This window comes from Engystomops pustulosus, chromosome 8, assembly GCF_040894005.1.
Source record: "Engystomops pustulosus chromosome 8, aEngPut4.maternal, whole genome shotgun sequence".
Taxonomy (NCBI): domain Eukaryota; kingdom Metazoa; phylum Chordata; class Amphibia; order Anura; family Leptodactylidae; genus Engystomops; species Engystomops pustulosus.
In genome coordinates, this window is record NC_092418.1 from 67522635 (window position 1) to 67547792 (window position 25158).

The 25158-nt window shown below is 42.6% G+C and overlaps 1 long non-coding RNA gene across 1 annotated transcript in view; it reads right to left on the reverse strand.

The window, feature by feature from the left end:
- LOC140074583 (uncharacterized) overlaps window positions 1-23303 on the reverse strand; it is a 47440-nt gene extending 24137 nt beyond the window's left edge. Inside the window, exon 1 of the long non-coding RNA XR_011849212.1 lies at window positions 23224-23303. This is a non-coding gene — a long non-coding RNA (uncharacterized lncRNA). The remainder of the gene's footprint in view (window positions 1-23223) is intronic.
- Between the last annotated feature and the right edge of the window lie 1855 nt (window positions 23304-25158).

Here is a 25158-nt window from a genome sequence, read left to right on the forward strand (position 1 = left end):
CATGTGAAGGAGTTTGATTTTATATTGAAAAAATGGTGTGATGTTATTTATCATCATGATGCTTTTTACACTGTATGCAAAGTAATTCATTATATTTCTTCTCATTTTCGGAGCAGAGAGAGGACAGGTGTGTGTGTGTCTCCATCCATAGTCAGCTCCTCAGTGAAGACGGAATGTGCCTAGCAACAGCTGAGGAGTCACCAACAACAGGGGGAAGGCTGCAGAATACAAGAGGAATGAACAAGATTCTGGTAACTAATCCAATTGCAAAAAGGCTTAAATTACCTGCCCTACAACATATAAAAAGGTTTTTGAAATGACTGTTACACTTTAAAGGACACCTGTCATCAGGTCTGTGTCACTATTTCTGTCACTACTATCTGTTAGAGCAGCTCACAAGGATTCCATCCCAGTCTTTATCTAGGTAATTCATACATTAATCATAGTAAAATCATCTTTTCTTTATTATCTAAATGAGGCTGGTCACATGGTCAGAGGCAGTGATGTCACCCTCTACTCCCTCACCTCTCCCCTCCCCCTGCTCATGTCTGTGTGTAATGTATAGTAAAGCATTGCTAGTGTGCTGCATCTGCTGAAATACTGCATCCTCCTAATACACAGAGACACAGACATCAGCTACACAAGTACCTGACATGTTCTGCTATAGCATGGCTGCTTGGAGCTGTTGTATCTTTCACATACACACACAGCACATGCACACACAGGCTGCAGGAGGCGTGGCCACCAGCAAGCACATGGAGTAGCCATTACATGGAACAGCTGTCAGTCAGGCACTGGGGGTGTGGCTGTACCTCCCACTCATGAATAAGCTGGACAGCTTGAATATGCTAATGACTCATTGGACATTTCACAGGTCATTTGCATACAGCTTTAGGACCTCATTGCTTGTAGAGGGACAATGAAGGGATAGAGGCAATGCTTTCTAATGGCAGTTTATGAAAATATATTTAGTTTATGGGGGTTATTTTGCATGACGGGTTCTCTTTAATGTTCTTCAGTGACCAAGCCTTAGGGTATTGAAAATGAGAATTATTCTCACCCTTAATTTGGTTTTCATTAGTCCACCATGGCGGCCCCAACTGGAGGATGACCCTTGACCTCTGTAGGGACAGAGTGGGCCCTGACAGTCCCTGGAATGTCCATATTCTTGGTATCATATGCTTTCTTGATGATAGTTTGAATCCATCAGGCAATGGAGGCTTAAGAAGCCTTTTTGCCTCTGTTCTTTCCCATGAACTGTAAAAGGCTGTTGTCATCTTTCCTCCAAGGTTTGGTGACATTTATGTATTGAAGTAGATATCTTCTTACATCCATAGTATGCCATGTCAATTCCCTTGTGTTTTATGGATTCTGAGAAAAGGAAGGCAAAACAATTACCTGATTACGATGGAAACTTGAAGACACTTTAGGTGTAAATGCTTTATCTAATGTTAGCAGAACTACACTCACCGGCCACTTTATTAGGTATACCATGCTAGTAACGGGTTGGACCCCCTTTTGCCTTCAGAACTGCCTCAATTCTTCGTGGCATAGATTCAACAAGGTGCTGGAAGCATTCCTCAGAGATTTTGGTCCATATTGACATGATGGCATCACACAGTTGCCGCAGATTTGTCGGCTGCACATCCATGATGTGAATCTCCCGTTCCACCATATCCCAAAGATGCTGTATTGGATTGAGATCTGGTGACTGTGGAGGCCATTTGAGTACAGTGAACTCATTGTCATGTTCAAGAAACTAGTCTGAGATGATTCCAGCTTTATGACATGGCGCATTATCCTGCTGAAAGTAGCCATCAGATGTTGGGTACATTGTGGTCATAAAGGGATGGACATGGTCAACAACAATACTCAGGTAGGCTGTGGCGTTGCAACGATGCTCAATTGGTACCAAGGGGCCCAAAGAGTGCCAAGAAAATATTCCCCACACCATGACACCACCACCACCAGCCTGAAGCGTTGATACAAGGCAGGATGGATCCATGCTTTCATGTTGTTGACGCCAAATTTTGACCCTACCATCCGAATGTTGCAGCAGAAATCGAGACTCATCAGACCAGGCAACGTTTTTCCAATCTTCTACTGTCCAATTTCAATGAGCTTGTGCAAATTGTAGCCTCAGTTTCCTGTTCTTAGCTGAAAGGAGTGGCACCCGGTGTGGTCTTCTGCTGCTGTAGCCCATCTGCCTCAAAGTTCGACGTACTGTGCATTCAGAGATACTCTTCTGCCTACCTTGGTTGTAACGGGTGGCTATTTGAGTCACTGTTGCCTTTCTATCAGCTCGAACCAGTCTGCCCATTCTCCTCTGACCTCTGGCATCGACAAGGCATTTCCGCCCACAGAACTGCCGCTCACTGGATGTTTTTTCTTTTTCGGACCATTCTCTGTAAACCCTAGAGATGGTTGTGTGTGAAAATCCCAGTAGATCAGCAGTTTCTGAGATATTCAGACCAGCCCTTCTGGCACCAACAACCATGCCACGTTCAAAGGAACTCAAATTACCTTTCTTCCCCATACTGATGCTCGGTTTGAAGTGCAGGAGATTGTCTTGACCATGTCTACATGCCTAAATGCAGTCATTTAGTTGCCGCCATGTGATTGGCTGATTAGAAATTAAGTGTTAACGAGCAGTTGGACAGGTGTACCTAATAAAGTGGCCGGTGAGTGTATGTCGTCATACACTTTGAGATAGGGCTCTTTAATGAGAGAGCTTGAATTTCTCAAAGATGTCTAGCTGAAGTAATAGCTATTCCTCCGACTTTGGCGTCATTGTTTTCTGTAGGCCTGAACTGAATTACTTGAGCTAAAGAGGAACCCTCTTACTATTCCACCTTTGGGATAACTCCATGTCCCTTGTTTACCTTTCCCCCCATAAGATTGTCTTTTATGTTTAAGGTCCCGAAAGGGCTGTTTCCTTTGGCTGGTCTTGGATTCTGGGAAGCTTTTTCGCCTGCTTTCTCCAAAATGGTGTTGGTTCCCTCAAAGGGAATACCACACAATTTGGAGTTTGATCTAAAATCTCCACTCCACTGATGCAACCAGAGCGATCTTCTTACTGAATTGGATAAGGCTCCTTACTTAGCACTGATCTTGACCCCTTCTACTGAAGCGTCTGCAATAAAGGTTGTGGCCGCTTTTAATGTGGAGAAGGTACTCTTTAAGACATCTCTAGGGGTTCCATCTCTGATGTGGTTCTCTAGTTCGGCTACCCAGTGGAAGAAGGTACGTGCTACAGAAGTTGTGGCAATGTTGGACTTCAAGTTAAGCATAGCACATTCCCAGGTCTTTTTAAATAAACTATCCGCTTTTCTATCTAGCGGACCTTTCAGCTGAATAGCATCCTCAAATGGTAGATCTGTTTTTTTAGACATCTTCGTGACCTGAATATCTACTTTGGGAGTAGAATTCCACAACTTGGTTTCGGCTTCATCAAAGGAGAGTTGATTCCTGAACTCTTTGGATATGGAGATCCTGCTCTCCGGGTCCCTCCATTCTTCCAATATTAGTTCTTTAAGTGTGTTATTTAGCGGGTATACCTGCCTTTTCTTCACTTTAAGAAGACTAAAGAGTTCATCCTGTATGGACTGTGTCTCTTCTATGTCTTCTATCTTTAGGGTATCCCGTACAGCCTTCAAGAGTGGATCAAGATCCTCAGATGCTAGCAGGTATCTGGACTCCATTTTGTTTGTGGAAACAGAAGGAGATGGGTCTATATCTAAGGATTCTCTCCCTCCAGTCCTCTCTGAGTCCGAACATGACTCTGACAGTGATTCTATTATCCTCTGTTTCTTCTGAGGAGGTTCCTGAGGAATTAACGCTGCTATAGATGATGTAACCGAAGTCTGTACTTCTTCCCCAATGAAATAGTGCATTTCATCCACAAAGGAGCTCCTTTCCCCACAGAGCAGGCTGTCTATACACTTTTGGCATACAGGCTTCTTATAACCACTTGGTAGCCGGTCAAGACACATATTGCATTTTTTAGACACAGCCTTCTTTTTCTCTATAGTAGCCTGCTCTTCGGATCTCCCTTTTTTGTTCTCTTTCTCCTACCAAGGAGACGGAGAGCATAATCAATTTTTTGAACATAGTGTGCACTTAATTAGGTGTGGCATATGTGGGTGCCCCACCACCCTATCCCCCCTCCTACTCACAGGATTTAGGGATATGAGGTCCAGGGCTGAGGATTCCATGTCGAAAGATTCCATGTTCCCAATGGTAGGACTGTAAGAATCAGCAGCCTAAAACATCAATAGTAACATATAATGGCCTTAGATCGGTACATATTATAAATCAGCGGCAGGATGTTACCTGGTATAAGTGAGCCAGGTGAAGATCTACTAGGTCTATATATAAGGGAAACATATACACATATATGTAGCAGCAAATATATGAGAATCCACAAAACCATTAGCATGCAACCGACCTGTGTGCCAGAATTCCTAATACCAAGATCTTGGAAGCAGGCAGGTCAGAACTTCGGTTCGCACTTGTGTGACTTCACATCCACCATTCCAGTGGAAGCCATCACCAGGGTTTGGCCAGAAGCCAGTCTCGCTACTGCACTCACCGGCAAGCACACTCCAGGTGTTGTTGGCTTCCCAGAGCCGTGGCCAGAGTCGGAGAAGATTCAGTTCTTTGTGGACAGAGGAAAGGACCACAACCCCATCGAGGCCAGAACTGATTGGGGTAAGGGACGAATCCCCACACCACTGTGATCCCCCTTCACTGTCCCCACTGACGGTAAGCGAGGAGAGAATTTTTGTCTCTGCTCCCTGCCCTGTGTAGGGACAGGCAGCCACTGGGGTGTGGATGCAGGGGTGGGGCATTTAACCGCTCTGCTTCCTGTCCCTAGAGAGGTCAAGGGTCATCCTCCAGTTGGGATCGTCATGGGGATGTCATGGAAAAAGAACTGTAACATAAGTTACATAATAGAACTAGGAATGCCAGGCAGATGATGTTTATAATTTGTAATAGCATGTTTCTTGAATTAATGAAAGCTATTGAAATAAATGAGTGAAGGAACGGGATTTTTTATTGCATAGGGATGGATTGGTCAAAACTTATTCTGATGGCACAACCCCAACACTGAAGCACCAGCAACACCAATGGTTAAGTGTTCATCACTTATTAACAGTGGTACACAAACTATTTTAGACACTAGAAAGCCTTCCATTATACAGTAATATCTGACCAAATTGCTTCAGCCAACCTTAGCTGTAGCCTCAAATGGCCTTAAAGCAGTGGGGCGAAAATACAAGGAATTGCGCTTTGTGCTTTGTCAAACTTAATTAGAAATGCAGAATGAAGGCACTAGCAGACTTTCTTAGAAGTGACTGGTGTTATACTAATAACATTAGTTATTTTGCAAAACAAGTAATGGCTACTGTGAATTCTATAACATGAGCCCATAATCTATTATCCAAAACATAACAGATGTTCGTTAACTAAGAAAGATGTGGAAATCATTTCCCAAACACCAATCACAAACATGCAAACACATAGCATAGACAATGAACTCCTGGCAGAACTTTCCTCAGAATTTCTGTTATAGCTCAATTAAAAAAAACAATGTTCCACATTTTCTTTAAGGACATCTACCTCCAGGATCAAGGATTGTAAACCTAGCACACTTACATGCTGGTGTGCGCCCCCTTTGGCAGGATCCACTCTTCTTTGATGCAGATGAACGTGACAGGCTCCAGGCTTAATTAACACCTATGGAACTCAGAGCCCCCCAGGTCCATTTGCATAATTTAGAAAGCCTTAAAAAACTTAAGGAACTAAAAAAACATAAGGAACTTAAAGAAGAGCAGATCCTGTCAGAGTGGGCACACACCAGCATGTAAATGTGCTTGGTTTACAATCCTACCTCCGGGCAGGACCCGGCTGTAACACACTTAGCATGCACAGTGTATTACATAACCAGTGATCAGAGCATCACTTGTTCAAGCCAAGAATTAATTAGTCCCCTAAACACAAAAGCAAAGAAAGCCCACATATTTGGTATCACTGCATCTGTAAAAATATGTACAATACCTCAGAAACATCATTGGACCTGCTTGGTGACTGCCGTAAAAAAAAAAAAAAACAAGACAAAATTGCCAAAAATGAAAATTTTTCATAAAATTCTTTCACAAAAATGTTCTAAAACATGATCAAAAAAAGTTATGTGCGCCAAATGGTACCACTGCAAAGGACAACTCAACATGAAAAAAATAAGCCCTAAACCATCTCTGTCAACCAAAAGATATTAAAGTTATATCTCCAAAAAGATGGCAATAGGAAAATAAATGAGATTTTCTCATATTAAAAAAAACTATAAAAATGAGGAATCACTGTAATCGTAGTGATCTATAGAACAAAGATAATTTGTTATTTTTATGGTAAGGTGTACGTACGGCCCCCAAAAAAATATAAGAAGAAAGGAAACCAAAATTTATGATTTCTTTTCCTACATACATTTAAAATTTAATAATATGTCATCAATCAGCTAATGACCAACTAAAATGAAGTTTTTGTAAAGTGCATCTAATGTTTTGGCGTACTCAGGAGAAATTGGGTCAAACTTTGTGGAGCGTTTTGGTATTTTATCCACTGAGAATGTGTACATCTTTTGAAAAGCACATTCATTTAGCATAAAAATATTACATAAGTGAGAGGATGCATAAAAAACCATGGAGACATAAAGCAGACATTCAGTTAGTTATCACATTTTTCTGCTGTTATGACTATGTATGGAAAAAGTAAAAAATTTTGCATTTCAAAACTCGAGAATTTTTCCAAATTTTCTCCAAATATCATTTTTATTTCATAAATAAACGCAACACATAATACCAACATTTTTCAACTAACATGAAGTACAAAGTGTCACGAGAAAGCAATTTCAAAATCACTTGGATATGTTAAAGCGTTCCGAAGTTATAACCACTTATAGTGACACAGGGCAGATTTGAAATAATGGGTCATGTTAGGAAGGTGAAAATTGGCTTCGGCGTTAAGGGGTTAAATATATAGGGAGCTTATAATGGAGATGTATAAAGTACTCACTGTTACCATAGATTAAGTATATAAGAATATAGGGAACTGATATTGGAGATGAATAAAGTACTCATTGTTAATATATATTAAATATACATTATAGGGATCTGGTACTGCTGATGTATTAAACACTCACTGTTACCATAGATTGTAAAATAGATCTCATTTATTGAAAATGTAAAAAAAAAACCTATATGTCATCTCATCTGAATAACAAAAGGATGTGAAATACTCTTAAAACAAAGCGTTATTTGCATTAAGGAGCGGTTTAAACCATTTTTCTTGTCACATTTCTTGTCGCATGTTAACTTTTCACCCCCTTCCCCCAGTATTAACTTGAATAATGCATATATGTATCAGTTTTGGCTCAAGCATACTGAAATGTCTATAGCGTGTGCGTCATTTGCAGAAGTCTCTGGCGTCTGATGAGTCCCAAAGGCGTCTGCTACTTTTGAGCATATCTAAAATATTGTTTCCAAAACTCAGATTTTGCACTTGTACCTGGGATTATGAGTGTACTCCTCTGTAAGGATAACCTGGGCTTTGTGGGAGTGATTATATTCCATAAACACTAATCGTTTTTCGATTACCTGTATATGTATACTGATAAAGCCTTGCGAAATTGTCATTGGGAGAAATACATTTTTTTTTTGTGAGACTTTGAAATATAAAGTTATCATTTCACAGAGCTGTAGAGAAAAAACACTGAAGAGTGCAAATGTTAGCAGTGAATTGAGAAATCGTGACTCATAATTCACTTTGTGCTGAAACAATGTTGTTTTTATGATATAACTGTGTGTGCTCCTAATGAAAGAAGGTGAGTTACTATCATTTATATGGAGCATCTGCGCACAGGCATCATAAAAGGGAACAGGTCAAAGGTCAGAGAGTGTCTCCAGGGTATTGCCCCTGTAGAGATCAGTCTAATTGGCTTGTATTGATCTACAAATTGAGGCCTTGTTTGAGTAATGTTTGCTTGTAAGCTCTGCTAGGACCTCTTCTCTGGGTCAAGGCTGGTTTAGGGTTGTGTCAGATCCTTTTAAGGCAACTTGTGAGGGAGGACAGCTTGTTAATATCCTCTGTGGACAATGAGCTGAACTTATGAAACTATGCGTACAGTTAGACCTAATGGTAACTTGATAGCCTGCTAATGCACAGGGAACATACGTTATTGGATTGACATGGAGCAGATTTTTTAGATTTATTACTACCACAGCTAACACTTGAGGCCCAGTGCATTATCCCTTTTCACATTTACACTACATTGACTTACTTTACACTATTACTTTTGCTAAAAATTTGCAAAATTGTAACAATGTTCTGTATATATGTCATCACCTGTAGATAAGGTCATTAAAGTGTGTAAAAAAAAAAAGTAGGAACAAAGTTAAAATAAACAAAAGTTATTTATTTATGGACATTATGGATAGATTTTCAGATCTGTAATCAAATAAAGGTGTTTTAAAACCTATTATAATGGGAAATTGACCAAAAGTCCCATTATCTAATTAATAGTAGAAACTTATACACTCTGTGTGAAATGATATTCCACATTAAGCATTTCAAGATGGGGCATAACTACAGGGGTAGCAGACATAGCCGCTGCAATGGGGCCAACAGTTAGCAGATTATTCAAAATTAAACTAGCAAAAGTTCGCCCCACCCCACTATGCCCCCTTCACACACACATGGCATGGTGGTGGCATTGTCGATGTTATAATTGAAAATTCTTGCATTGCAGAAGAATTTGCAATTATTTTACAACTTCTATGCGAGAAAACTGGCGTAGAAACAGCAATAAAACGTCACAGACCAGAATATTGCGTTTTGGGTCCGCTCATGACTGTTTACTTACACTTTAAAGGAAAGATGAATAGAATTGGCTTTATAAATGCCAAGGTGTCCTTAAGGGGTTTAGATTGTAGAAATGTAACAAAGAAATAAGCACTTTAAAGAGGTTGCAGCCAAGGGAACTTGGTTTCAGAGAATACAGTAAAACAAAGCTGCCCCAGCCAGGGTCATACTGGTTACATTCTTTTATGTCTTAACAGAGATAAAGACTTGAAAAATGTAGATATATCTCCATATACCATTATGTTGCGGTGTCTGAGTGGGTAGCATTTCTGCCTTGCAGCGCTGGGGTCAAGTCCCACCCAGGTTAACATCTGCAACGAGTTTGTATGTTCTCTATGTGTTTGCATGGGTTTCCTCCCACACTCCAAAAACATAGAAGAAAAATTTGTATGGGAACAGTGTGTGGCTCACGGAACTCCACGTGACCAGCGTGTCCAATGAGCAAGAGATTCCCGAAGGAAAAAAGACAATCCAGCGCATACGATAAAAAGATGCCTCCAAATTTTATTGCAAACTCCAAGTAAGGCAATACATGAAGAAACGCACTACAGCACTGCATCCAGGTGGTGGGCTACAGGCATAAGCCTACGCGTTTCGAGCGCTTCACACGCTTTTAGTCATGGCAGCCATGAGCGTTTTGCTAAAAAAAAAAGTGCCTGTGTCTTATAGACCTTAGGCCAAGAGGATCCAGCACTGCCAGACCCTCCTGATCGCTGTAATGGAGATCGGTTGAGGCAGACATAGCACTGCACCCGATCTCCCAGAGAGGAGAACTTCTACACTGCTCTCTCCTGATGTCCCGACATGCCTACTTATTGTCTACAGGACCTGTGGTGATGCCAAAATCATGTCACTGATCACATGCTTCCTGCATCACCACAGATCCTGATACTGCCGTGAATAAGGACATGCTAAGCTGGGACAGGATAAGAAGATGAGGAGGGGAGGGGGATTCTGTGTGTGTGTGTTCATGTGTAGAGTAGTTCCCAGTGTGTTCCTTATGTATTTATAGCAGAGCTGTGTGTGTGTTTATGTGTATAGCAGTGTCCAGTCAGTGTGTGTGTGTATGTATGTAGCAGTGATGAATATGTTCCTATTTCTGTTTGTGTGTGTATGTAAATGTATGGATGTAGCAGATCTGTGCATGTTGTGCTTTTTAGCGGCCAACAGGGATATTTTAATTGAGGTCAAATATACTTTTCCTTTTTTGGAAGACTAAATCTGGGGTGCATCTTATAGACCCAAAAATACGGTAATCATTTCTGGTGTATATTTATGCATGTGGGATAATCATTGCTGGTATATTTACTGTATTGTATAGGCAGGGCTGGCACTTGGCAGGGACTAGGTAGGCATTTGCCCAGGATGCCCTGCTTAGTAAAGTAAAGATGTTCAGCCTTGAAAAGGACATGCAGACCCTGCAGCTAAAAAGCACATCAGACAAGTATAAGTTTGACTATACCTATGCCTCTGCTTCAGCCAGGGACAGCACACTGCACTCATATTGTGTACTTCCTGGATCACCACCTGACTTGGCTAGCCAATAGGAGCAGAGAAGGGAGGAGGGGCATAAGTGCGGGCCCTGGAGGGAAGGTTAGAGTCTGCACAGAGAATCCTCATAGACCAGACTGTATCATGTACAGGAAGACATAAAAGATAAACATAGCCTGAAACACATGGAAGGCCATTACTATAGGGGCCAGACTATCTATACCCAACACATATGCGTCTACTTACATGCAGGAGCCTCTTCTAGCTTCTGGTCTCCGGACATCCATAAGCAAAGAAAGCAGTTAATCTCCAGGGGGATGAGCATAGCTGACCTCTCATCTTCCCCCTCATTTTTGAATTTCTCCTAGATCTACCTATCTTTTTGTCTGTCTATTCTATTCAATCTATCTCTCTAGATAAATAGTTGGATAAATAGTTGGGTCCACATGGAATAGATATGTATGTGATAGCAGTGTGTAGATAAATACCTGGTGGCAAGGTTTCAATAGGTTTATAGCTGATTGAAGGCATACATTTAAAACCATTATTTTGCAGGACAGTCTCATCATAAATTAAATGCATGTTCTGGCATCATAGAGGCAAGTCAAGACCTCCATGCAAAAGAGTAATCACTAGAGACGAGCGAGCACTAAAATGCTTGGGTACTCGTTATTCGAGATGAACTTTTCCCGATGCTCGAGTGCTCGTCTCGAATAACGAGCCCCATTGAAGTCAATGGGAGACTCGAGCATTTTTCAAGGGGACCAAGGCTCTGCACAGGGAAGCTTGGCCAAACACCTGGGAACCTCAGAAAAGGATGGAAACACCACGGAAATGGACAGGAAACAGCAGGGGCAGCATGCATGGATGCCTCTGAGGCTGCTTAATCGCACCATTATGCCAAAATTATGGGCAACAGCATGGCCATGACAGAGTGACAGAATGAAGCTAGATAGCATCTAAAACATCCAATAATTGACCCTGACACTATAGGGGACGGCATGCAGAGGCAGCGGCAGCAGGCTAGAGAGTGGCATGGCGACATACCCTAAATGGACTCAGGCTTCAAACCAATGGGTGGCAGAGAGGAACCAAAGGAGGTGAGCAAGAAGCGCTCAAATAATATCGGTACATGATAAAAGTTTGCCAGTATATTTTGTGGATTACACAGCAGGGTGGCGACAAAGTTAACATGGAAGCCATGAAAACAACCCAAAATTCTGCCTTAAGGGCTTGGGCGTGCGGGTGGGTTGCACTATATTTTCTTTTCCGCTCCAGCGTCTGGGGTATGGAGAGCTGAACGCTGGTGGATGCTGTGGAGGATCGTGGAGGCGACGATGGGGTTTTTGTGCCAGGGTCCTGGGCAGGGGGCTGACTATCAGCTGACACAGGGGAAGGAGCAGTGGTGTGCACGGCCGGAGGTGAACGGGCTTGGTGCCACTGATTCGGGTGTTTAGCATTCATATGCCTGCGCATACTGGTGGTAGTTAAGCTAGTAGTGGTGGAACCCCTGCTGATCCTGGTTTGGCAAAGGTTGCACACCACAGTCCGTCGGTCATCCGGTGTTTCCTTAAAGAACCTCCAGACTTCTGAAAATCTAGCCCTCGCCGCGGGAGCCCTCGCCACGGGAGCTTCACTACGTGACACATTTGGCGCTGATGCACCTGCTCTGGCCCTGCCTCTCCGTCTGGCCCCACCACTGCCTCTTCCAACCTGTTCTGCAATAGGACTCTCCTCCGTCTCAGAAGCACTGTGTTCACCCGGCCTCTCAACCCAGTTTGGGTCTGTCATCTCATCATCCTCCGATCCCTCAGTCTGCTCCCCCCTCGGACTTCCTGCCCTGACAACAACTTCACCACTGTCTGACAACCGTGTCTCCTCTTCGTCGGACACCTCTTTACACACTTCTTCCACTACGTCAAGAAGGTCATCATCACCCACAGACTGCGACTGGTGGAAAACCTGGGCATCGGAAAATTGCTCAGCAGCAACCGGACAAGTGGTTTGTGACTGTGGGAAGGGTCCAGAAAACAGTTCCTCAGAGTATGCCGGTTCAAATGCCAAATTTTCCTGGGAGGGGGCAGACTGGGGGGGAGGAGGCTGAGGTGCAGGAGCTGGAGGAGTGCCGATTTCGGTGACATGGGTGGACTGCGTGGAAGACTGACTGGTGGACAAATTGCTCGAAGCATTGTCGGCAATCCACGACATCACCTGTTCGCACTGTTCTGGCCTCAACAGTGCTCTACCACGAGTCCCAGTAACTTGAGACATGATGAACCTAGGGAGTGTAGCTCTGCGGCGTTCCCCTGCTCCCTCATCAGCAGGTGGTGTCTCACCCCACCCAGGACCACGGCCTCTGACCCCTGCACTAGATGGACGCCCACGTCCCCGCCCTCGTCCTCGTCCTCTACCCCTAGCCCTCGGGTTAAACATTTTGAAAATGAAAGTTATATAACTTTAATTTTTTTTTTAACTTTTTTTTGTGTTTTTTAGTTTTTAAAACCAAACAATGCTATCCTATTGCTATGGCTATTTTCTAGCCAAGTATGAAAGCACACTGCTATGCCAGATGAGATGACGCTGAGTTATGAAAAAATAAACGTAAAATAAAAAGAAACTGCCAGACTGTGCCTAATTGAAATCCAACCCCTAATAAATTATCCCACTTCGGTCTTTGCGATGGATATGTGCGTCACTAAGCGCTAAACACAGCGGTCGCAAGTCTCACTCCAAATTCCTCACAATTGGCTAGTATATGCACTGCAGCAAGGACAGCCACCAGCAGATCAACCAGAAATAAAATATATATAACGCTATTGTAGGCGTAAGTAAGCCGTTTGGATTCTCCTTTGGCTATTTTCTAGCCAAGTATGAAAGCACACTGATGAGATGACGCTGAGTTATGAAAAAATAAACGTAAAATAAAAAGAAACTGGCAGACTGTGCCTAATTGAAATCAAACCCCTAATAAATGTTCCCACTTTGGTGTTTGAGGTGGATATGTGTGTCACTAAGAGCTAAACACAACGGTAGCAAGTCCCCCTGCAAATTCCTCACAATATGGTACTAGCTGCACTACTAGTGCCAGCAAGCCCAGCCACAAGCAAACAAAAAAAAAAAAAGTATAACGTTATTGTAGCCCTAAGAAGGGCTGTTGGGTTCTTGTTGAATCACTCCTGCCTAACACTATTCTAATAGAACACCCTAACGCTTTCCCTGACCAGCAGCAGCTCTCTCCCTAGCGGCATCCAGACACAGAATGATCCGAGCAGCGCGGGCAGCGGCTAGTCTATCCCAGGGTCACCTGATCTGGCCAGCCAACCACTGCTATCGACGTGTAAGGGTACCACGTCATGCTGGGTGGAGTGCAGAGTCTCCTGGCTTGTGATTGGCTCTGTTTCTGGCCGCCAAAAAGCAAAACGGCGGGAGCTGCCATTTTCTCGAGCGGGCGAAGTATTCGTCCGAGCAACAAGCAGTTTCGAGTACGCTAATGCTCGAACGAGCATCAAGCTCGGACGAGTATGTTCGCTCATCTCTAGTAATCACTAAGATCTTTCAGAATTTCTGAAGCTTTTTAGACTCTTAAAGGCAACCTGTTACCTTTGTTACACCCAAAAGGCCCAAATGGGTACATGTTTACCACTTTTCAATTGTTAAAAAAGCAGTTTTTATATCTTTATATCCATGCATTCTGATAAAAACACTTTTATTCATGCCCAGACATAAAGCCCTAATTAGAACATTGTAGTTGCCCATGGCAACCATTCAGATCTCAGCTTTATTTTCCCACAGTAGTTTATTAAATGAAAGCTGCACTCCGATTGGTTGCCACAGGCAACTAGAACAGTTTTTCTCCCGGATATCCTGGAGACAAGGTACTCCGCCTCCTTGTGATCGTTAGGACAGTTAACCCTACTGCTTAGTGCTGACATCACTATCTAGCCCCCTGTCCAGCTACCTCCTTCATATTAGCTCCCGCCCTGCACTAACGTGATGTATGCGCGGTGAGGCCATGAGGCCATGAAGCTGTCCAGGGACGCACTGGGCCAGCGTGAGTGCAAGATCGTGCACTAGGGGGTAGGGTTAACTGTCCAAATGACCATGAGGAGGTGGTATAGCTTCAATACATATTTTTGCTCCCCTGCTTCCTTGACTTGCACCATTTTTTTAGTGGATGTTTATTTTTTCTTGCTGAACCATGTGCACCATATTTATTATATGTAGGAACTACAATTTAGCTTTTTTTCCGACACTCACACCGTGTTTTTTGTCACTCAATTTGGATAAAGCTTTTGAATCCCAACACTTTTTCTGCACTTCTAGTTTCTCACATTTTTGCCCCAGTTCTATTATTTTACTTCTTGAATGTGGAGAGTCATTTATACATGTTCTGCCATTACATTATAAAGGCCTTGTGATACAATCGAAAATCACAACCTAATAAACCACATAATTTGTACTTTAAAAAAACAGACCTTGCAACACAAATAATAAATTCCCCCCAATGTGCTCCATGGTTACTGCCACTGTAAATCCACATCACATAAGTGTATTCATCACTGTATTATAAATACAATAAAAAGATCTATTTACTGACCTAAAATAATTTCACACATGTAGGCAAAAGAAAGCAACTTTTAATTAGCGACTTTGTTTTCCTCAGGGAGAAACAAAATGATTATTAATCAGTATTTAGAGAGGAGCTGGTTTTATCTCCACATAGAGATTTCTTAATCCTTCAAGCAAAATGTCATTAGCTTGAAACTGAACGTAGCTCTGTTTGTTCAGTGGGATAGACTTGTTCCAGGATGTCTGTGCTCTACTGCCCGTGCATTGTTACTGGCCTCACCACACTCCCCATACACACAGTTCTTTATACAGAAGCTTACTCCCCAGGACTGTCCTCTGGGAAAATGAATCATATCCCGCTCACTATTGCATCATTCATTTATGCAGACTAAGGGGTTACACCATCCCCAGTAATTTTACAATCTTTATAATATACAGTAATGCAATCTATTTAGGAATGATTTCATGATAATCACCCATCTTTCCAATAAATCATTGACAATAAATAGCAATTAAGTCAAATGCATTTTATAAAAACAGTGAAGTCACCAATACTGGATTCCTGTTCAATAATGATAAATGCTATGATGCTTTATATACAATATGAATTTTCCAAAAGGATTGTTACAATAAAAAAATTGTTGCAGCTACAAAAATTGTGTCCGTGCCACAACACAGATACCATTGGACATAGTATCATAATGTATAAGATTTGAAAAAGACACAGGTCCGTCAAGTTTAACCTATAAGAATTAAACAAATGTTTTTCCCCATAACCTGTGATATTTTTTCTTTCAAGAAAGGCATCCAAGCCTCTCTTCAATGTGTACAAAGTATCCGCCATAGCAACCTCCTGCAGCAGAGAGTTTCCCAGTCTCTCTGTTGTAGGTGTAGAGGATGCCCCCTTGGCCATAGGCCTAGGAATAAAAAGATCTGTGTATAGATCTCTATACTTTCCATTCAGATATTTGGACATTATAGAGTCTCCCCTCAGCTGTCTTTTTTCTAAGCTGAATCAAGCTACCGACTGCCACAGCACCAGCAGCAGTAGACAATGGCTCCTGTATATGTTTGGAAAGCGCAGGGTGAAAATTCTGTCTCAAAACTTGGTCCAACATGTTCCCTGAGTCACAGGCAACAACTGCACAAAATTTGGAGATTATAAATGTAACGGTGCAGATTCCTTTAGCGGACATACATACATACATACACACACTTACACTCAGCTTTATATATTAGATATAGATCCCAAATGGTTCTTCTCTGGAGTAATCAGTGTAGGATGGGATGACTACTCCCCAGGAGTGAACCAAGCCTTTCTGCCTTAGAAAGACGCCCCCCCCCAAATATATGTAATATATCAGGGAGTGTCAGGACCAGATCCATCATATTGGTTTGGTGTGACAAAGCAATGCAAAATACATACAGCGTGTATGTATCAGGAACATCAAATGAGCTGTAAATATTAAACTGCTTTACCCAAAATAAAACAGTGCATTTTAGGCAACTTCTGGAGTCACCATCTGAGTTAATACCTCGCAATACCACAATATATTATAGCTATAATTTTGTTCATGAATAATGTGCTTATGAGCTTCTAAAACCTTTAGAAGGTATTCCTTCTTCCCCCATGTGCTGCAACTGAGCTCTTAATGTAAGATTGGAACTCCACCAGTAGTGCCTGCACCAAAGTGCCTGTGTTCTCCCTCATTTTAGTCTCACTCTCTGGTATTGGAATGAAAGACACTACGCTATCCTTTTAGCACTAGGCCGCCAAATATTCGGCACTGTTGAGTATCCAGACAACTCAGGCACTTAAGCATATAGTGGCACATGTGGGTTAGGCTGCCAAAACTGTTTCATGGATGGACAGTGCAGAAGTAGTCCATTGGTCAAGGAACCCACCCTGTGAGCCTTGTGTGGAGTGGCCTGGCATCTATTCCTACCCTTCATCCTTTCATCTCACCAATTAAATCTTCCATGATAACCGGAAGAGCATTTTAAAGCTGGTGAAAAACATGTATGATAGAGCTGATGACGGAGTCATTAGCGTTGACCATATTGGTGGCATATTGGCAGCAGTGCAGTACTGAACAAATGTCCCTCATGGAGGCCCAGCCATTGGTGAAGAAGTGCTGCTGGTCAATACTTTCACCCACCCGGGCATTCTAGAACAGGAACTCCACAATTGCTTGTTACTGCTGACTCACTATTTCACCTAGTTGGTATATCACATATGAGACGCTGGGTGGGCAGGCCAGAGTTTCTCTGCAGTGCAGTTAGGCAAGCAGCAGGGTGTGAATGCCAAAAATGTGAACACATGGCATGCACTTCAAACAGCAACTCTGGCAGGTTTGTATGGTTGGCCAGGAACCATTGCACTGCCAAGTTTAGCACATGCTTAATACATGGGACATGTGTCAATTTGGTGTGGCCCAAGGCTGCTAAAATGTTCTGGGTGTTGTTGCACACCAGCTTGTCAGGCTTGAGGTTCAGTGACAACAACCACTCATCTTTCTGCTACTGGATCACAGTCAACAGCTCCTGGTGGTGTGTGGGCTTCCACCAACACAGTTGTACCACAGCCTGCTGTTGTTTCCCCATGGCTTTGCTGAAAGTGGTGATTTGGGTGCTTCACTAACTCGATGAGGAAGCAGAAAAGAAGAAAGCAGAGTAGGAGGAAGAGGCAACTGGAGGCAAGGAGCGTTGTCAGGCAATCCTGGGTGGGGGCAGAATGTGAGACAGAGAATCTCTGCCTCAGGAGAGGGCCCTACCTCATTAACATAGTGCTCCAATGTAATGTTTCTGCCTGTGCTTACTGGTTCATGTGTCAGTCGTGTTTTGTACATCAGTGCACATTTGATTTTGTCCACAACCTGTTGGTTCACAGCGGAACTGCATGCCGGGAAAAGTAGTGGCGGCTTGGAACTTCATACTGTGGGAAAGTCACCAAAATCGGATCTTTAACCCCTTACCATTCAGCGACTTAACTCTCAGTGTCTGATACATCGGACGCGAACTCTACTCGCATTTCGGACGTCACCCTGTGGCGAGACAGGGTGACACTGCTGTTCGAGTTGTCGGCATCGCTAGCCGACACCTCACCAATGACATCACAGGACCGATATGATTGGTCCTGTGATGTTGATCGCCGCCATTGGCCAAACGATTCAGATTGGCCAATGCCAACAATCTATGATGCTGGGTGGCTGATATTACTAGCCTAACACTCTTTAACATCGCCATTTTAGTGTTGGAGTTGTGCTAGTTATCTGTCCCTTTACTGTACCCCAAAACACTCTATAAGCCCCCCTCCCCCATTGTAAGTTTTCCCTAACCCCCACAACCACACTTTTCAACGCGATCGGTTTGGAGTTGGCGGAGTACCGTGTAGGAGTAGTGTGTAGCAGTAGTGTGGAGGAGCAGGCGTGGCGTGGAGGAGCAGGCGTGGCGTGGTGTAGTGGAGCGGAGTAGGTGTCCTGGAGTGGAGTAGGTATAGTGCAGCGGAGTAGGTGTAGTGGAACGGAGTAGGTGGGCAGAGAAGGTGTAGTGTAGCGGAGTAGGTGGGCAGAGAAGGTGTAGTGTAGCGGAGTAGGTATAGTGGAGTGAAGTAGGTGGGCAGAGAAGGTGTAGTGGAGCAGAGAAGATGTAGTGGAGCGGAGTAGGTGCAGTGGAGCGGAGTAGGTGCAGTGCAGCAGAGTAGGTGCAGTGCAGCAGAGTAGGTGTAGTGCAGCGGAGTAGGTGTAGTGGAGTGGTGTAGTGTAGTGTAGTAGAATTCTGTGGAGGAGTAGTTTTATTTCTGTGTAAGTTCTATACTATCCCCCCAGCATGTCACAAAAATCATACACTGACTTGGAGGTGTATAATTATATGGCCTCTGATACGGAGTCAGCTAGTGGAGACGAGTGTCTGTTTTATTTGTCTACCCCCTCCTCACGAAGCGACTCTAAGGAACCCCCAAGAAGGTGCTTACATAGTAGTGCTGAAGTGCCTGTGACTTCTGCAGGGGTGCCTGCAACTTCTGCAGGGGTGCCCAGGACTTCTGACCCCAGATGGGTGACCCCCACTAGATATGCCCCTCAGACCAGTCCTGGGATTGCATGGCAGGGCTCAAGACAGTGGACTATTTTAGTTTTTATTTAGTGAGGACCTAATTGGTCTGATGGTGTCCCAGACCAAGCTCTACACTGCACAATATATTGCACCTCTACCTGGATAATTTTTATACTAGTACTACCCTGTTCAAGTGCATTGCTTCCAGACAAACTGCGGCATGCGTCACTGTTAGGAAAAATCAGAGAGGTCTCTCTAAGTCGCTGCTAGGGGAAAAGCTCAGAAGGCACGAGACCCGAGCACTATGCAGCGACTCAGAATTGTGTGTTAGGTACAAGGACAAGAGGGACGTCCTTGTACTAACAACGATACATGGGCACATGACCATGAGGTACCAGTGCAGAAGCCCCCAAGCCGGACTGTATTTTGAAATATAATTGGTACAAGGGAGGGGTGGATTTGTCGGACCAGGTACCTAAGCCATATAACGCCATGCAGAAGTCGAGGGTGTGGTACAAGAAGCTGGCCGTGCACATCATGCAAATGGCACTGTATAATGCTTATGTGCTTCATCAATGTGCATGCCAGAGGGGAACTTTCCTGGAATTTTGAGAGGTGTTAGTCAAGCAGTTGATTTTTAGAGACCAGGAAGGAGGGAGTGCTAGTACGTCTGGAAGCGAGGCCACACAGATTGTACCAGGGCAGAGCTTTCCAGGAGAAGTTTCCCAAACTGCCAGCAAGGGAAAGACACAGAAGAGCTGCAGGGTGTGTTCCAAAAGGGGCATAAAAACACAAACGATATACCAGTGTGACACGTGCCCCGAGAAACAAGTACCCTGAGGCACACAGCTTATACATCATGCCGCATCTTCCCTGCTGAGCTCTGCCCAACCTGCAGATTATTGCCACATATGGGGTATTGCTGTACCTGGGAGAACCCGCATTGTGATCTTTGTGGTATTTGTCTCCCATGGCAGGATCTGGGCACAAGATGACATAATGGATATTTTGTACTATGCACTATGCATTATGCATCATCCTTGGGGTCCACCTGTGGGGTTAAAATGCTCACTACAGCCCTAGATTTATTCATGGAGTGTATAGTTTTCAAATAGGATCAGTTCTCATGGGTTTCTACTGTTCTGAACCCTAAGGGCATCTACAAATGTTTAATGATGCCAAAAAAAAAAAAATTAAATGTTTGTGCTCCAAATACCATTCTCTTTCGAGCCTTGCCGTGTCTCCATCTTGTAACCTATTGCCACACATGGGGTATTGCCATACTCGGGGGTTTCTATTGCACTGGTACCTCAGGGGCACCCCAACATCTGTCTGTTGAAAAGGGTGCTCCACAAGCTAAATTTCGCTTGTCCCTTCTCAGCTCTGCTGTGTGCCCAGCCTGTCATGTGTGGCACATGTGTGGTATTGCTGTACTCAGGACAACACGCAGAATGATTTTTGGGGTGTTTGTCTAAAATGGCATGGGTTGGGCACAATATATTAGGCACTGACATTTTTTAGATAAAAACACATTTTTTACTCTTCACCATTTACTTTGCATTAGATTTTGGCCAGCATGTTGGGGGTTAAAATGTCCACCACAACCCCAGATAAATTCTTTGAGGGGTCTAGTTTCCAAAATGGTTACATCTTTGGGGGTTTTCTATTGTACTGTTACTTCAGGGGCTCTTCAATTGCACTGTGGCACCACAAAACATTTGCAGCCAAATTGGCCTTCCTAAAATGCAATAGTACGAACTCTATTCTGGACATTGCTGTGTGACAAAGCAGCAAAAATTCTGGAATGCATTTTTATCTCAAATTCCTTCTGAAAAGTTATTACCACAGAAAGAGACGGTCAAATTTCAAAAAAAGGACCGAGCCTTCATCCTTAAGGAGTTAAAGCTGGCTAAGGAAATGAGTATGGTGCTTGCAAGACAAACTATAACAGATTACAGCCTGATAATTGGAGTGTGTGCCTGTGCTTGGTTCATTAGAATGGCTAACAGCAACAGTTTTGCCACCACAACTTTATGTTGTTTACCTTATTGTTTGTAAGTTTGTGTTGCCTTCCAACTTCCTTTGCGGCTCATATAGATCTCTGGTTAAAGCTAAGAGTTTCCTGGATGCGATGAGTTACCATCTTGGGTGCTGCAGGGTGTTAAGCACTCAAAAAATATCTACTTTGCTGTAAGTGTAGGTGAAACCCGGGCAGCGGCTCTGACCCTACTGCAGATATAAAGATCCTGCTGAGGTGACATCAACTGGATATGCACAACTGATTTCCAACTAGTTTAAAAGGCTCACTGCCTTCCTTCCCCAGTGCGCATTCACATGATACGTTGCGTCACATTTTTTGATGTGTTTTTGACCCATTCCAAAGGCTTCAGCCTTGATCACATGTTGAAGTAACATTGTGTTTTAGCAAATGCAATGGAAACGCAATGTTACGTCAACATGTGATCAATGTTGAAGCCTTTGGAATGCATAAAAAATGCATCAAAAACTTGTGTGAATGCCCCCTCAGGGATAGTTGTGCCCTCAGAGTAGACTCAGATCTTTATATAAGTTCTGCACAGCTGCCGGTGTGTTATCAACTCAGCACTAATTACCCTCCACAACGGGTTGTCTGTGTGAATGTGATGCAATGTGTGTGTTTTTTTTATTCAACTTTATTTATAAAATACACTAAAATTCAGCAAATGTACAAAATAAAATTAAGTATTGGGTGTAAGATGTGCTATAATAATAAAAGTAGCTTCAAGATTACTATTCTATAGGTTACATAAATGCAAATGATTTAATTTCATGGTTTAAACCTTTAGGTGCTAGTGTATCTAGTTGGAATATCCAACGTCTCTCCACACGGGATCTTTTTAATAAAGTCTCCACCTCTCCAGTCACGCTCTACCTACAATTCCAAATACCCTTGATCCCTGGAATTTTCCATCATGTCTATTTTTACAGTGATGAGACAGTGGATGGCCCTCAAATTTTTTACTTCTATTTTTCATAAGTTCCTTTATTCTGGTTGATAAAGTGTGTATCATGCGACTTACGTAAATTTGTTGGCATGGGCATATGATGCAATGCACAACACCCTTAGTTTGACAAGTGATAAGTGGTTTCATTTTATATTCATATTTCTGTTGGAATTTTAACATTGGTAGTCCTACACATTTTGCAGTTTTTGCTGAAAAATTTTTGACATGTCTTGAGTCTTGCCTTTTGTTTACTGTGAATGGTGGAAGCAATAAGATTTCCTACATTTTTAGCCTTTCGAAATGTAAATTTTGATTTTGTGGGGAGCATTGTTCCTATCACTTTGGGAAGCTGGTTGATTATATACCCCAATGACGACGAATAATGCACGTTAAGATATCCCTGTCTTCATTATATTGAGTACAATCAATTTGTCTATATTAATAGTTGTGATAAATACATTTGTATTACTGTTTGTATTGTTATTTTCTAGAAGTTCATGTCTAAGAATATCCTCTATTTCCTTTTTAATTTTTCTAATGGCTCTGAGTGATATTCCTATATGTCGGCTTACTTTTCATATTCTGTCATGTCTGTGCAGTTTCTGCGACAGAAACTGACTTTTGGGGATGCCATGACAACTGAATTTCAGTATTAGGCTATTGCTGTCAGCAGGCTTACTTAACCATTTGGTATTAATTTGCAAATCTTGAATGTAAATTGTAAGGTCGAAAAAATTAACAGATGTTTGGCTGTATGCAGATATGAATTCAGGACAGAAATAATTTTTATCTCATTGAGAAATTGTTTTAGTGATTCTTCACCTACAGCCCAGATGAAGACCACGTTGTCTATAAATCTTCGTCAGAAGACCAGACTTGCGCAAAGAGAATCCCCCATAAAAACATGCTGGTCCTCCCATTTACCAACAAACTATCAAGCAATAAGGTAAACAACATCTATTTGTTAAAAGTTCTTGGAAATCTTGGAACTCTATCTCTGCTACAGAGGCAGGGATAGGTGGTAGGTAGATGGGCCATGGAATCCCCGCTAGGAGAGTCATTGTGCAACATATTGACTTGTGGCTGAAACAGCTTTGATATGTCTAAGGGTGGTGAGCTAGATGCATTTCCAAATGTGGATGAGTGTGCTGAAGATAACTCCACAAAATTTGATGCATTGTCTGCCATGTAATTGACCAACTGCACCTACTTGCACCAGAGGAATTTGGAGCAGGCAGAGACGGAACCTGTCCTCTCCCTGTGGCACCACCTCCATCACCAGCAGTACCATGGCCAAATCCCTGTCCCTTAATTGCTGCTTTATTGATTTTAAGGAGAGCACTTTTATTATCCAATCTGAGCTAATCTGATTCACAGATAAGAGCTCTTTAACCCCTTAAGGACCAAGTCATTTTTTGTTTTTTTGCGTTTCCATTTTTCACTTCCCGTCTTTAAAAATGTATAACTTTTATATTTTCATGGAGCGTGGAGTTGACCCAAAGGGAGATACGGAGGGAGTCTGGCGCTCAAACATAAAAACATCCAGAAAGCCAGGGGTAATTCTGACTGTACATGCACATACTCATTATAGATCTATATGCTCTCATTCAATGCAGCCATTTTAACACCCTATGGGGCACATTTACTTACCCGGTCCCTCGGAGTTCCCAAAAGTGCATTTTCCATCCAGAAAACACTGTGCCGTGATTCACTAAGATCGTGCGCCCGATTTCCTGCATCTTTCGCTTCCCCGCTGAGGTGCGCTGGAGTTCACCATCTTCCTCTTGATGCATGTAAGTGCATGGCTTGCAACACAATTTTGAAGTTAAATTCCGTGGTATGTCTGAATCCATCGGACTGTCCGACGGCCCGCCCCCCGATTTCTGTCGCATGAAAAAATCCGATCGTGTGTGCCAAAAACCCCTTTTAAATCCCTGTCCCAGCGGTGGAAAATGGAAATTGTCCGGATGTCCACCGAAAGTGCAGTCCGCAGGGGCCCTTAGTAAATGAGCCCCTATGAGTCTTTTCTGTAGATATTTTTGGTGCTCAACTCCCAAGAAAGAATTAGTTGTGTATGTCACAGATATCTGGATGCTGGTATTTTACCGAACTTTGGCCCAAGGCAGAATTTGCATATGCAGGGGTGGTCTATCATAATACCATGGCACCTATGGCTTACATAATCAGAGTGAAATTGTTCGGATCCTGAGCACTCCAGTTGGGGTATGCCACAGCACATTGCTCTCCTCCTCTCTGAGAAGCTGCCTGGTCCTGGAGTCACATACATACATCATACAACCATAGATGAGGGATCCGGGTTCGGTGCAGGGTTGCTAAACCCATGAAATTTGGTACAGACTTGAACATTGTAGTTCAGATCTGGTCATCACTAATGCACAACTGCTCTGTTCAAATGGGGCACTAACAGATACTCGGGCACCCTCTTTACATGATAATTGGGGGTCTCAATGGTTAGTTATCCTGTATCCTTTGGGTACTTAAATTTTAAAGAAAATTATTTTATATTTCCTATTACAGACAAAAAGAGACAATTGTTTAGAGGAGTTTGAATCCTAGAATTTAAATGAAATAAGATCATGCTAATTCAGCTTTTTTTTTTTTTTTTGTAAAATGCAGCTTTTTGTGATAGAAATGTGAATAGAGGTGTGATAGGTTATTAGGTCTTTGACAGATAAATTGATTGGCTGTGAATCTATATCATGACCACAGAGATGCAGGAACATTTGGCATCATGGAGAGATTTCTAGGTAAGAGAAAGCCTTTAAATTGAATCCTGGAGATAACAGGCAGACAGTGCAATAACTGGCGGAGGTGCTGCATTAGTAAAATGATTTGTAAGGATAATCAATCTAGAAACAGTATTTATTGAAGTGTTGACAGTTTGGTTAATGGAGGGCCACACAGTAGATGGCTACAATAGCCAAAAAGGAAAATGATGAATGTATGTGGTAGGGTTTTGTAGATTTTATCATAAAATTTAAATGAGACATTGGGAAAGAGATATATAAATTGTGAAAAATGTGGCATTTAATTGTGAAAAAAATCACATTGTCACTAAATTGCTTATTAGCAAATATGATAATTTGGAGTCATGGACAAATGGAAGAACAATTTGATGGCATAA